The sequence below is a fragment of the Eschscholzia californica genome, unplaced genomic scaffold (assembly GCF_041429995.1).
Source record: "Eschscholzia californica isolate CP2 unplaced genomic scaffold, dmEscCali1.0.p SCAF_4, whole genome shotgun sequence".
Classification (NCBI taxonomy): Eukaryota; Viridiplantae; Streptophyta; class Magnoliopsida; order Ranunculales; family Papaveraceae; genus Eschscholzia; species Eschscholzia californica.
This window is the reverse complement of record NW_028238461.1, coordinates 30,896,404-30,909,237: the sequence shown is the minus strand read 5'-3', so window position 1 is coordinate 30,909,237 and position 12,834 is coordinate 30,896,404. Positions and strand designations below refer to the sequence as shown.

General features: G+C 39.9%; 1 pseudogene; it reads left to right on the top strand.

Moving 5' to 3' along the window:
• The first annotated feature begins 9,544 nt into the window (after positions 1–9,544).
• On the top strand, positions 9,545–12,513 carry LOC147544120 (uncharacterized; annotated as a pseudogene).
• The last annotated feature ends 321 nt before the right edge of the window (positions 12,514–12,834 follow it).

Below are 12,834 nucleotides of genomic sequence, written 5' to 3'. Positions count from 1 at the left end.
AAAAATATTATCCGGGGTGCAAAGACTTTATCAAAAACTGGTCAACTTTAGTTTACCAATATATTTTGTAATTGTTATGGGGAATAAAATTGTGTTCACCATTTTTTCTTCATGCCGGCAAGTTGTCGGTAAACTGCCATGGTCGGCAACCTTAAATGTTTTTTTCTTCAAATATTTATCTCTAATATCTCATTTTCCGATTACCAATTCCAGCCACCACCACCCCCGACTACCACCATAATCATTTATCTCTCTTTCACTCTCCCCCCCCCCCCTCTCTCTCTCTCTCGTTAACTCTCACTGTCCCTTCTCTATCAATCATTATTTCTGTCTCAAACTACATCTTTCCCCCTCTCTCACTCTCTCGCCCTCTCTTTCACTCTCTCTTTCTCTCCCTTTCTCTCTCTTTCTGATTGTTTCAGACTTTGTGGGCGATCGACGATGAAATGCTTCGTGGTCGGCCAACCATGAAAGCTCTATGGCCAGTTGGTTGACCACGGAACATTTCGTGACCATCTGACCACAAAAAGTTTCGTGGTCAACCAGCCACGAATCCCTCGAGGAGGGGAGGGTTTGGCGAAACCCTCCTCGAGGTCTGGTTCCAGGGAAGGGAACTGATGAGACATGAAAATGCCCCATCTGGATCTCTTAACTTGGGCTAGTTAGTCCATTTCGAGCAGTTACTCTTATGACTTACTTGTTTATCTTGTCCAGGTGTCTTCTATAGAGTTAAGTACAAAAAACGGACAAAACTGAGAGAATGGGCTGCTAGGGGCATTATAGTCATTTATTGATTATGGTTATTTTTACAAACATTGGTGCTCGGGTGAGGGGTGGAGTCGAAAATGAACCCAACGGCAAAAACAGAGGTCGAATGGGAGTTCAAGTGGAAAAGTTATGCTAAGTCAAAGATTGGAGTTGTAGACGGCTGACCAAATCAGCTATAGGACACTTGGCAATGATCTAGTAGATGATTTGGTCCAATTAGACGGTTACGTGAAATGTTTGGTATGGTGTCGGGTGAAGCGGGACGGTACTTGGGTTTTCTTAAAAACATGATTCGGTGCATTACATATTCTTACTTCGATACTCCCCGCGCTATCCAACGATCGCTGCCGCACACGCGTGTATCAGAAACCATCTGATGGCTGTTGTACCTTATCTCAATAGCCCCTGTTGCACCATAACTCCTCCGAGAAGGAGTACAGCTTGGCAACACGTGATTGCTGGGTCAATTGAATTTCCAATCTTTCTCCCTTATCACTTATCTCTTAAAAATTACTTTGGTAAATTATTATAAAAAGAGAAAGATATCATCTCTCTTACAGTAAAGAGAGCATGAAACAGAGATGACCAAATCGAGAATGAGAAGGAGACAAGGCAAGTTCTAGCTGGAGATCTTTTAAAATTGGTAAAGTATTTTCTTCCTTTCTTGAATATTTATTATAAACAGAGAAAAAGTTGCTCGGATTTGAGGGAGATTTCAGGAAGAATGATGGAAAATTTCGGCTAATCATATTAGAGTAAGAGGGAGCTCGGCTGGCTTCGCTAAATCAAGAGATATTTCTATATTTCCTTCTCTCTGAAAACAGAGAATATAAAGAGAGAGAAGGAAAGAAATTTAGAGGGGCTGGAATAAGAATCAAACAGGGAAAGATTATATTGGGTTGTTGGCTAGTATTTCTTTTCTATAAAACAGAACAGAAAGTTATTTCATGGATCATCTCCATTCGGCTAGAAGAAGAACAGAAACCCATCATCATCTTTTCTTCTTCTTCTTTTATTGTTTCTTTATTTTTGTGAGAGAAAGAAAGAAACAGAGATTGATAGAGAGGGATTGAGTGATTGTAGAGAAAGAAATTAATAGAAAGATAAACAGTGGTTGTTTAGAGATTGATAAATTGTAATCAAGAGATTTTAATTATCTTTTCTTTTTCTCCTTTTTCTACTGTTTTCTGAATTTTTGTGAGAGAAAGGAAGAAACAGAAAGTAATAGAGAGAAAAAGGAAGAGTTTAAAAGGAGAGAGAGTCGGTTTTCAGAAAGGAGAGAGAGAAAAAGAGGGGGAAGACGAGAAAATCAGTGGGAAAATAATTTTCCCACAGAGAAATTGTTTCCAAGAAGATCTCGGCTAGGTGTACGGTTAAGATTGACCCTTAAGAAGGCGTATGACACAGTTCGTTGGTCTTCTCTATTCTCAGTCCTTGGTAAGTTTCATTTTCCAAGGATATTCATAGAATGGATAGGCCCTGTGTTACTACGTCTAAGTTCTCGATTATGGTCAATGGTGAAGCCCATGGGTAATTTGATGAGAAGCGAGACCTACGACAAGGCTGCCCGATTTCTCCATATTTGTTTGTGTTAGTGATGGAGGTATTTGCAGTTCTTATTGATAGAGAGGAAAGAGCAGGTCGGTTTCTCCTACACCCTAAGTGTCGAGTTCCGAAAGTTACTCACCTTTGTTTCGCCGATGATCTCATGGTCTTCTTCCGGGGAGACGAGGGTTCGGCTCAATCCCTAAAAGGTGTGTTAACTTGTTTTCATTGAGCGACGGGGTTGCAGGCCAATGTGCTAAAGAGTACGGTTTTCTTTGCTAGTATTCCGGCCCAAGATCAGAGTGATATAACTAGTATTCTGGAATTCGGTACTGGTTCTCTTCCTATCCAATAGTTGGCTTTGCCTCTTATATCGTCTCGTCTTATTTATAGTCACTGTATTCCGTTGATTGATAAAATCAAGGGATGAATCCAATCTTGGAAGAGTCGATTTTTTTCGTTCGCGGGGCGAGTTCTCCTTGTAAAGGTGGTTTTGAATAGTATGTTACTATATTGGGCAGCAATGTTCGTTATCCCCAAGAGAGTAATAAACGACATCAACTCCATCTTTAGCAAGTTCCTGTGGTCTGGTGCGGATATGGGGTGTAAGAGAGCTCCCATTGGCTGGGAAAGCCTTTGTTACCCCACTGATGAAGGGGGACTTGGTTTTCGTAATATCGAGGTGTTTTTTGAGGCGTGCGACCTTCACCATATATGGGATTTGATTAGTGGAAAAAGGACCTTGTGGGCTGATTGGGTGAGAAATAATCTTATCAAATATCAGCATTTCTGGACTCTTTCAGCCCCGAGTAACAGTTCTTGGTGTTGGCATCGAATTCTGGCCAGCAAGCCCACGGACGGCTCAGCGACTCCAGTGTACTTGTTTGGGGGATGGCCAGGATACTACATTCTGGACTGACTTATGGCATCCTCAGGGTCTTCTTTATGATGCTTTCGATGAAGGGTATAGATGTTGGGTATTGTGGTGTCTACTAATGTCGTATAAGTGGAATCTCAGACATCTCATGTCTTGACATTAGTACGTCCCAAGATCATCATGCATAAACTAATAGTTAAACTAATAGTTAAACTAATAAGAAAATAGATGATTACCTTAATCGTTATTTTCCCTCGAACCTTTCCAATCGCTTAAGAAGACCAAGAGCTCCAATTGTCGTTCCTCTACTTGGGACACCAAACGGTGTATTTAATCTCACTCCTTGAAAGCTCGCTAGCGCTCCAATGGTGGTTTGATAAGAAGAACACCTTCTTCTTATTTGACTAGATGATAGCTTGGGAATTAGCTCACTTTCTCCTCTCTACTTGATGTGGTAGAGTAAGAAAGCTTAGAGAAATTCCACACCTTATTCTCTTCCCTAAGAGTCTTTATATAGAACCCTAATAAGAATCCACCTCCAATTAGATTTGCTAAAAGACCCTTTAGAATAAGATTTAAGGAAATTGTTGAAAATAACAACTAGTTGATATTTTCTCAATTCCTTGAGGAGGTGACGTCCAAACCCAGCCAAAATTGTCAGATTTTATGTTCCTTACATGAGGAACCGACCCTAAAAAAATCAGCCCAATCCGAGCCGTAAAAGTGCTCCAATCGGTTTAGGCCCAAAACCCCGTTTTCGGGCCTTTTTGCTATCTTTTGCCTAAATTCTCTTTAGGCCTATGAGATATGTTTATGGGACACTCCCATGGTTATATCTCACTCCCACTAATAATATCATCGGATTAAATACCCATTCTTATGTGTAACCCGTTGTAGGATCCGATCGAAGTTAGCCGCGAATTACTTCGTAATTCGACGATCGTAGTTGATTTCTAGCTAAACACTACGACCCCTAAATCAATCGGACTTGATGATCTTCTTCATCAATTGTCCTTGCCGACAAATTTCTCGCATTACAATCTTGATCGAAGGTCATTTCCTTCAGACTCCCACTTGGACTTAGAACAAATGCAATGCTCGATTCCCGTGTCAATTTGTATACCATCTGATACGTGACGTCATTCAGAATTTCTTGATATCCGAGTATAACTATAAAAGAAAAACGATTAACTCCTAATCCGTTTGAGCGTGGCCACGCATTTTTCAGTTGTCAACTCATCAAGTGGCCTTGAGACACTTTGTACCTAATGTGATTAGGATGACACAATCCATTCTTGCGCTCCCACTTAATTTCATGTCTATCCTGTCCTTCCCAGTTTCCGCCTTTAAAACCTCTTTTTGCGGCGCGACGTTTAACGGAACCAAAGTCGGACATTCCTTACATAAGATGAGTGGAGCACTCATGTTTTGAGGAATCTCTCTAATTTTGTCTTAATGAGAAGCGTTTGACGTTCATGACGAGTGACGTACTTCTCATTAGAGGGTTATCCAGTGTATAAACCCTTTTACACACCCACGTAGTCGACTCGAATACTCCTATTCAATAGCCCATGAAACTGCGTTATATTGTCGACCTCACGTGCTAGTCTTCCTTGGTCGTTGTTGTCCAAGCAACGACCTGGACTAGGGAGGTGATAATAAATATTCCAAGTTCACTTAATATGGTTTCATTTATCAGATCACGTATCTGACAAACCTATTCAGAATGTTTTATTATCTGTGGACTGTCGTTTAAATACTAAACCAAATTTAGACGATTGTGAAATAATTAACTTATTTCAGATAACGAGAGTTTGTAAATCTGAGCCTCTTCCGTAGAACTCCTTTTACCTGCTCATTGTTACTTGTCGAGGTTTATTCAAAATATTCCTTATGCCTTAGACTTGTGTATGAATCTCATACTTTGTCTTAGGTGACAGTTTAGTTTGACTATCTATGTAGTCCGTTTTAAACTTTGCTAATTATCAATTAATTTGAAGACTGCTTTCTTCAACCTTGATAATTTCTAGTAACCTTTACTAGAGTTAAGGCTTTTAATTCTTTTATAGTATTTGCAACATTTCCCGGCTTAAACACTTTTAGCCCACTTTCCTTCCATGTCTGGAAATTTGCTATGATGACTTGTTTCAACTTTTGTACTACTTCATCCTTTAGCCTTCTAGGATTGTTTTAAGCAGTGTTTCGGTTTTCCAATCCGAATTTGGATGTTTAAATGCTAATCATGTTATACATGACCGACTTTATATTTTCGAACATAAATGTCTCTCTCATGCGTGCTTGCTCATCGGTGTCTCTTAGACTCCGAATCTTGCAATGCTCTCTGTCATGAGTTTTTGGGTCGAAACTCTTTTAGACTTTTCCGAGTCTCAGATTTTTGGTTTTGGATCTCAAGAGTCTCAGCGTACTGAGTCTTTCTAATCCTATCATCCTTTTGATCTATGTTCATAGATCTTAGATGCCCAAAAATGACATTTTATCCTTGTGTGTGGTCCTTTTGTTGAGTCAGTTTGATACTGTTATACAACATCTTATGTCGTACTCAATCTTTTGTATGTACTCTGCATACGGACCCGGAAGGTTTGTTACTCCCACTTACCTTCTTGAAATTTCGTGATTCAAGAATTTCTTCATTCCTTAGAAATCAAAACTACTTTGATTACCTCTATGAATCGAAGATTCCGACTCTTGCGTGCTATAATCCGTCGATGGATTCCTGAAGCATGCGTGTGGACATAACTGGACTGGAAGAATTTCATTCCTCTTGTCTAGTTTCGAGAAACATGAATGTTTCCATCCTTCTCAGTTTTCTACTCTGGAAAACTAATTTAGGTCTTCCGTTGACTTAAATTATCAAACTACATGTCTTGACGAGATATGGATTTGATGAGACATGAAAATGTCCCATCTGAGTCTCTTAATTTGGACAAGTTAGTCTATCTAGGGCAGTTACTCTCATGAATTACTCCTTTTTTGACTCAGGTACCTTTTTCAAAGTTATGTGTGCAAAACGGATAAAAGTCGGAGAAAATGCAGACTAGGGGTATTTTGGTCATTTTTTGATTCTGATTTCATGGTCAAGATTAGTGCTCGGATGGAAAGTAAAGTCCAAGACGAACCCGTAGGCGAAAACGGAAGTCAAATCGGAGTTCGGATGAACAAAGTAGAACGAGTCAAAGTTCGGGTCAAAATTGGTGGACTAAAAGTCAAGAAGGACACGTGGCGCGCATCCAGCAAATAATCGAATGGACCGGAGAAGTCGTGGGCCACTTTCGGTTATGCTAGAGGTACGCCAAGCTATCCGCGCGACCCAGGATGATCTAACGGATGCGATTTAATCAAGAAGCGTGGCAACGGATTAAGACATAATCCGCTTCTCTTTTTGTCCAGCCGCGAAGCACTGGAACCGGAGTTTATAACCTTCAACGGCCATCATCGTCTTTCTTCTTCTTTCTTTATTTCTAAAAATAGAGCACCGACTAAACCGAGAATAGAAGGGGAGAGAGAAAAAGAAACAACCTACTTAACAACCAACTTGAGGAGCAAGAAGGAGAGCCTTTCAACCCTATAAAAGGAGAAGAGATAGAAGGAGAAGATCATCCTCGGCCATTGAAGCTTAAAACCGAGGCTAGAGAGAGAAAGTGAGTTAGAGAATTTTCTTTTTCTTTTTCTTTTTCTTCTTCTGATTCTTCTCTTTGTGAGAGAGAGAAGGTTAGATTGAAAGAGTTAAGAGAGAGAGAGAGATACTGTGAAAAGAGAGAGAGATTTCGAATTAATAAAAAATCAAGCTTTTAAATCTTTTCTTTCTTCTTCTTTCTTTGTTGTTACTGTCAGAGAGAGAAAGAGAGAGTTATATTATTATTATAGAGAGAGAAACAGAAAGTTTAGAGTGAGAAAGAAAGAGAAAACAATAGAAAGAGAGAGAAATCAGTTGAGGAAAATAATTTTCCCACAGAGAAGTATTTTTCGAAAGGGTTATTTCCCTAATGGCCCCCAACTTTGTGACCAGCTTCCCGCCTGGCCCCCTACTTTACGAGAGATACCCATATGGCCCCCTTCCGTTATAACACCGTTACTCTCTCTCTTCCATTTCTTTTCTCTCTCCTCCAACATGTTTTCTCTCTCCTCCAACATGTTTTCTCTCTCTGCCACCTAGGTAAAACAAGCCACATCAGATCTGTTCAAGGTCGATTTCGACCTACTCCGGCGAAGGGAAACCCCCTTCGCCGGAGTTTAGAGAGAGAGAGAGGAGAGAATAAAAAAAAAAATTTTTTTTTAGAGAGAGAGAGAAGAGAGAGAAAAAAAAAAGTTTGAAGGTCGCCGGCTGGAATTTGGCCGGCCGGCGACCCTGTTGGTGAAGACGATGATGTGGCTTGTTTTACCTAGGTGGCAGAGAGAGAAAACATGCTGGAGGAGAGAGAAAAGAAATGGAAGAGAGAGAGTAACGGTGTTATAACGGAAGGGGGCCATATGGGTATTTTTCGTAAAGTAGGGGGCCAGGCGGGAAGCTGGTCACAAAGTTGGGGGCCATTAGGGAAATAACCCTTTTCGAAAAGACGAGAAAACTATTTTCCCTAAGGGTCTGTTTGCCTGCACAGAGTGAAATTTCGTGAAAAAGGTGTTTTCTTCTCCGATTCTTTTTTCTTTCTTTAATGTTATTATTTTTCTTCCCTTTAATTATTATGATGCTCTGATCCATCATGAGTAACTAACTTTCCTGATCTAGGGTTAAGGTTAAGCTTTAGCTTTGTGTGATTTTCTGACTTAATCACTTTTAAGTACTTAAATACTTTGATTTCTTCGTGTATCTTTCACGATAACCCCTTTCATTAGTTATACTTATGTTTGATGTTTCTTATTTAGGCTTTAGGTCTTTGATGTTTCATGCTCACGTTTGATATCTGATAGTTAGAGTACCCCGTGATTTTACGTATCGAAATTGAAAGTTTTAAAGTAAGTGTTCTGAAAAGTAAAAATTATCCGAGGTTGGTTATTCTTCCTTTAGTTATATAAGGAGAAGATCTGAATTGCATAAGTTAGATGTCATACTTGCTAAAGTTGATCCTGAAACCCTAGATTCTCCCTTCTCATAAGTTTCCTGATTATCAACTTTTTATTGTTTCTGTTTTAGTTATTTTAATTTTAAGACTATCTTTAAAAGAGGAAATTGCCATAGATACGAGTTTTAGAATAGATTATACTTAGTCCCTGAGGATTCGATCCCGGTCTTATCAGGTTTTACTACTTGACGCCCGTATACTTGCGGGTGTACCCTTTTTGGACACATCAAGTTTTTGGCGTCGCTGCCGGGGACTAATAGCGGATTTGTTCTAATCTTGTTTCTATTTTCAGTAATTTTTTTTTTTGCTTTTTGAATTCTTTGACTTGCTTCTCAGTTTTCTTTGGTGTGCATAATACTGAGGATCAAAAGAGGAGGTGCAACAAGAAGTACTCAAAAGGAATTTTTCTGATATATATAAAAAAAGAAAAAAAAAAAGAAGCCTCGGATTCGAACACTTAAGGGAATAGTGGTCCGGGTCGTATGCAAAGGTCATCGCCCGTCTAGAACGGGAGGTAATTTTTCTGATTACCCACGAATCTCCTGTAAGTGGGTAATTGTGTGAATTTGTTTGCCTCATTGTTTTGCCGAACTGTTTAGTGTAAGCATTTTAGTAAGGGCACAAAACCCAATTACAAGATAGGAGTTCGGATTTCATCACCGTTCTCTTGCCCATTTAGGAAACAACATCGCGATCCTAAGCCTCGTTAATAATTAAAATCTGATTTAGACAGTGACCCTAGGGTATCGAGCTCATAGGACCTTTATAAACAACTAAGGAACTCGATTTTTATCTGGGCATTCTCAGGGAAAAGCGTGTGAGCAATTCTTGTCAAAAAGGCCGCCTCGAAAAGAGGAAACGTTTGCCAAAGGAAGACGGTTGTTACAACGTTCATGTTGGTTGTCTTCCTGGAGGATTATTTACCATCTACTCTGATCGAGTAACCTTTATAATAGTCAGAGTTCAAGTGTTGTGGCGAAGTAGGAGTTGTCTAGATTATTAGGCAAATTTGACAAGCCATTCACTAAATATATATCTAATAACTTGTTGCTAGATTCTGTTTAGGTTGCTTGGTGGAGTCAGCTTGATTAAGTTTGTTTCCTTAGGATCTTCGTAGTGATTTCGTGGTTTCCCAAAAAGAAAAAAAAAACAGTCTATTTGTTTCCGTGGTCATTGGTCTCTAGTTTATGCCCGATAGATATCGTGATCAGAGAGGTCGTTTCATTAGTAGAGAAACCCATTTAAGTCTTCTAGAAAAACCCTCTGGAGTGACACTATGGGTGAGAATTTGAACCAAGAACGGGAAGGAACCCAACCTATGACTCTCAAGGATTACATGAACCCCACTAGAACGTGTCAGGCATCATGTATACGGTTGCCTCAGGCTACAACTCACTTCGAGTTAAAGCCGAGCATAATCCAAATGCTCCCTATCTTCCGTGGGGTTGAGAACGAGAATCCCTACTACCATATTAGGGATTTCGAAGAAATCTGTGGGACCATGAACTTCCAAAATATGTCTGCTGAAGTCCTGAGACATAGGTTGTTCCCTTTCTCTTTGAAAGAGAAAGCAAAATCATGGTTATACGCCTTACAACCTCAGTCCATTATTACATGGGAAGAATTAAGCAGTTCGTTCCTTCTAAAATTCTTCCCTATGCATAAAACTACCTTTTTAAGGCAAAGTCTTAATAGTTTAATGCAACAAGAAGGAGAATCTCTCTATAAATATCTTGAGAGATTTAAAGAACTTGTACTTCAATGTCCTCACCATGGGTTCGATCAAATGAGGTTAGTCCAGATTCTTTATGACGGACTAAACTATCCCACTACATCCATGGTCGAGGCATTCTGTGGTGGTAGCTTTACCCATAAGCCTGCCGATGAGTGCATGGCGTTTCTAGAAGATCTAGCTGAGAAATCCCAGCAATGGGAAACTTCTAGAGGACCCCCCACTAGGACAAATCCTACTCCAAATCGAGGTGGCGTCTATAGAGTAGATGATTCAGAACTAAAACTGTCCACCCTAGCCAAAAGGATAGAAGCCCTAGAGCTTGGTCAGCTTAAAGCATTCAGGGAAGATCCCAATCGAGCTATGAGTGTTGGAAATGAACCCATCTCACATCTGTGCTCCGTCTGTGAGACCCATCTCATACAAGGGACAAGTGTCCCCTATTTTGTGGTTCTGATGATAGAGAACAAGCTAATGCTCTTTATCAAAACTTTAGGCAAGAAAATCGTCAGAAGTTTGACCCTTATTCGAACACTTACAATCCGGGATGGAGAAATCACCCTAATTTCTCATGGTCCAAAAATCAATATCAAGGTCAAAACCAAAGTCAGCCTAGCAGTTCTATGAACCCACCTGGTTTCAATGCTCCTAGGAATCCTTATGATCAAAATCAGGGCCAACCGAATAAGGAATCTCTAGAGGAGACCGTGAATAAACTAGCTAAGACCCAAATAGAATTTATGCAAAAGACCACCCAGTCTATAACTAGTTTAGAAACCCAGGTAGGTCAACTTGCAGAAGCCCTCAGCCAGAGGGAAAAAGGTATGTTTCCTAGTCAGCCTGAGCAAAATCCAAAAGGTACTCTAGGAAAACAGTCAATGGGACAAGCTAATGCAGTAACCACCCTTAGAAGTGGTAGGGTAGTTGACAATAAGGTATGAGTGCCTGAAGATAGTGAATCAGATCCTGAATCCTCCTCCTTACCAACCAACATCCCTAAGGGAGAACCTGAGAAGGTACCTGAGCTTGAAAACCCACCTGTGGTACCTAAATCTTATGTCTCTATAGCCCCGTATCCTCAACGACTGGTAGAGCCAAAGAAGAAGTCTCAGTTTGAGGAAATAATGGAATTATTCAAACAGGTTAGCATTAACATTCCATTACTAGATGCAATTAAACAAGTCCCAGCTTACGCTAAGTTTCTAAAAGACTTATGCACTAGGAAGCGTAAGATGAATGTGCATAAGAAAGTTTTTCTCACTGAGAAGGTTAGTTCAATCATCCAAGAGAATATCCCACCAAAGTACAAGGACCCAGGAAGCCCTACACTACCATGCACCATAGGAAATTTTAAAGTAGAACGTGCTTTACTGGATTTAGGTGCCAGTGTCAACATTCTTCCTTACTCCGTGTATTTACAGTTGGGATTAGGAGAGATCAAACCAACCTCTATGGTTCTTCAGTTAGCAGATCGCTCTATTAGACACCCACGTGGCGTTGTTGAGGATGTTCTGATTAAGGTTGGGGAATTCATATTCCCTGTTGACTTCATTATCCTAGACACGGAACCTGTCCATAACTCTAATAGTCAAATTCCAGTGGTACTAGGTCGGCCATTTTTAGCTACATCAAATGCTGTCATATATTGTAGAAGTGGTCTTCTAAGGTTGTCATTTGGAAATATGACTGTAGAGATGAATATTTTTAATGCTGGACTTCACCCTGATGATGAAAACGAGTTTAATGAGTTGAACTTGATAGACTTATTAGTTCAGGATGCATTACCGACCACTCTGGGAAGGGACCCATTAGAAACTCTATTGGAGTTGTTGGGTTTAGATGTTGATGAGGATGGTAGTGGTAATGAGATAGATACTGCATTAGAGTCGGAGCCAATTATTTTTCCAGCTACAGAGACACCACTTAAGTCTATTGCTGATTCTGAGATAACACTCGAGCCATCTCTAGAGGAACCAAGAGTTGAGTCTGTAGTATCTCATGTGCCTAAATCTTCTGCTCAACTTACCCATGATATTATGTTGGAACACAATGAATGGGAAGATGAACTATGGCTAAGGGAAATGAGTGACGACTCACTCGATGTAGGTGAAGCCGTAGAGTTCTTTAAGGACACTGATGACCCAATAATGAGAGAAATTTTAGAAGGTTTGTCCGAATCTTTAACTGAGTTGAAACCTAAGGAGCATGGACCCAATGTAGTGGCTAGTTCGATGGAAAAGCCCAATGATCCCATTTTAGAAACTCCCAGTTTGAATATAGATCCAAGTCTTATGGAGAGTCCTATAGGTTGTTTTGAAAAATTAGTGATTTTACAATCATCTAAGTTTGGGGATGGTATCTTCACCCTGAAAGTCTCTCTTGTTTTGTCATACTATTTCATAGAGGAGAATTTAGGCCTCACTGGTGATTTTGTATTCTGGGTTGATCCTCAAGTTTTTCGATTAATATTTTATGGAGAGTCAGTAGCCCCTCATCCAGTAGGTCTTCATTAGTTTTTCTTCAGAATCCTCATCGTCTGGCTGAAGACGTTAAACTTAAGGCTTTTTGGGAGGCAACCCAAATATAAGACATCCGAATCTGGTAATATCCTTCCCTCATTCCATCATTTTTGCATAGTCTTCAGAACATTGAGGACAATGTTCGGTTTAAGTTTGGGGATGGGGATTGAATTTCTGTCCTTCATTTCAAAAATTAAAAAGGGTCAAATTTTTAATTTTCTTGATTTGTGAATCTAGGTATTTTTGCTTGTTAATAGTTATAAAGTCTAGTTGGTTAGATTGACTGCTTGCTAAGGGTTTGTTCATGAAAGTTGA